Raw genomic sequence first — 1,969 nt, 5'->3', positions numbered from 1 at the left:
ATGGAAATGTTTTTTTTTTTTTATGTATAAAAATTATTATACTCAAATACATAAATGATAATATAATAAGATCATTTAATAGCATAAAATTATACTGAAATTTATATTTACTAATGAAGATTATATCACAGTTCCTTAATAAAAATGATTGAAAAAATTAACATATTTACTATACATTCAAATAATATTATAATTTAAATTTAACTAAATAGATCCAACACCAACATAAATCACTCTTATTAAAAAGAGTGTGATTACATTCGTACACATCATTTTTTTAACCAAGTCATTGACGTTTACGCGCTACATTATCGTCGTTGTCTTTTTCTTCGCGTTCCTCTTCCTCCTCCTCCTCTTCTTTTGCATGTTTTCTCCTCATCGTCATTCTTTTGTTGTTGTTGTTATTATTGTTATTGCAATAGAATGTGAGGAGAAAGAATTTTGAATTGTGTAGGACAACGAGTCCAAATGCACTTTAATTCACTCATAAATGAACCGAAATTACATAATTGATTGCGACACAATTAACTCAGAAATGAACCGAAATTTACCATAATGATTGCGTCACATAAACTCAGTTAAAAAATAAGCACACAAACAAAGCTGAATCATGAACAAAAACACATCCAACAAAATCAATTTTAGATAAGACAACGACATTAATATGTTTCTTCTTCTTTTTTGTTTGATATTTTCTTCTCTTTTTTTTTATTTTTATTTCTCTTAAAGAGAATAAATCAAAAATAATTTTGAGAAAATGAAATAAGAAGGTGAAGATGAAGAAGAAAAAAATAAAAAAGAAGAAGAAGCAGTAGAAGATGAGGAGAAAGATTTTTGAATTGTGTAGGATAACAAATCCAAATGCACCTTAATTAATTCACTTAGAAATGAACTGAAATTATATAATGATTACGACACAATTAACTCAGAAATGAACCAAAATTACATAACAATTATGACACAATTAACTCAGAAATGAATCAAAATTATATAATGATTGCGACACATAAACTCAGTTCGAAAACAAGCACACAAACAAGACTGAATCATGAACAAAAATACATCCAAAATTAATTTTGGATCAGACAATGTCATTAATATGTTTCTTCTTCTTTTTTGTTTGATATTTGCTTCTCTTTTTCTTAGTTTTATACTTCATAAGAGAATGAAATAAGTAGAACTATAATAAAATAAAAAAAGAAGGAGAAGATGAAGAAGAAAAAGATGAAAAAGAAGAAGTAGTAGAAAATGAGGAGGAAGATGAGAAAGAATTTTGAATTGTGCAGGATAACGAATCCAAATGCATCTTAATTCACTAAAAAATGAACTGAAATTGCATAATGGATGCGATATAATTAACTCAGAAATGAACCAAAATTTCATAACAATTGCGACAAAATTAACTCAGAAATGAACCAAAATTGCATAATGATTGCGACACATAAACTCAGTTCGACAATAAGCACACAAACAAGATTGAATCGTGAACAAAAACACATCCAAAATCAATTTTGGATCAGATAACATCATCAACATAGCAAAAATTCAACAATAAGTCAATAACAATAACAATAACGACGATATATATAAGAAGAAGATGACAATGCGATGATGATGATCGAAAAGGAGAAGGATGACAAGGAAGGAGGAGAATAAATTCCGATAAAAATGATGAGGAGAAAAAGGAGGAGGTGCTGGTGGTGGTGGTGACGACAGTAACAAAAGTGAAAAATAATAAAAAAGGAGGAGAAGAAGAAGACGTAGTATCAAGGTGAAGAAGAAGAATACATATGTGAATTTGAAACAAAAAGAAAAAGAGGTGTGAGGGGAGAAGAAAGTGAAAAAAAAGAAGTGCATGATCTAAATTACTTGGATGAACTTAAATATTAAAATTGTTTAGATGTGGAGAATAATTTAAAATTTAAATATAGAAACAGCACTAATATATGCTAAAAAAATGGTCAAATTG

At 28.0% G+C, this 1,969-nt stretch overlaps 1 long non-coding RNA gene across 1 annotated transcript in view; it reads left to right on the top strand.

The window, feature by feature from the left end:
• The window catches only part of LOC110263215, a 15,661-nt gene continuing 14,876 nt past the window's right edge, over positions 1,185-1,969 (top strand). Inside the window, exon 1 of the long non-coding RNA XR_002348429.1 lies at positions 1,185-1,238. This is a non-coding gene — a long non-coding RNA (uncharacterized LOC110263215). The remainder of the gene's footprint in view (positions 1,239-1,969) is intronic.

Source organism: Arachis ipaensis, chromosome B06 (assembly GCF_000816755.2).
Source record: "Arachis ipaensis cultivar K30076 chromosome B06, Araip1.1, whole genome shotgun sequence".
Lineage (NCBI taxonomy): Eukaryota > Viridiplantae > Streptophyta > Magnoliopsida > Fabales > Fabaceae > Arachis > Arachis ipaensis.
This window is presented reverse-complemented; position numbering and strand designations above follow the sequence as displayed.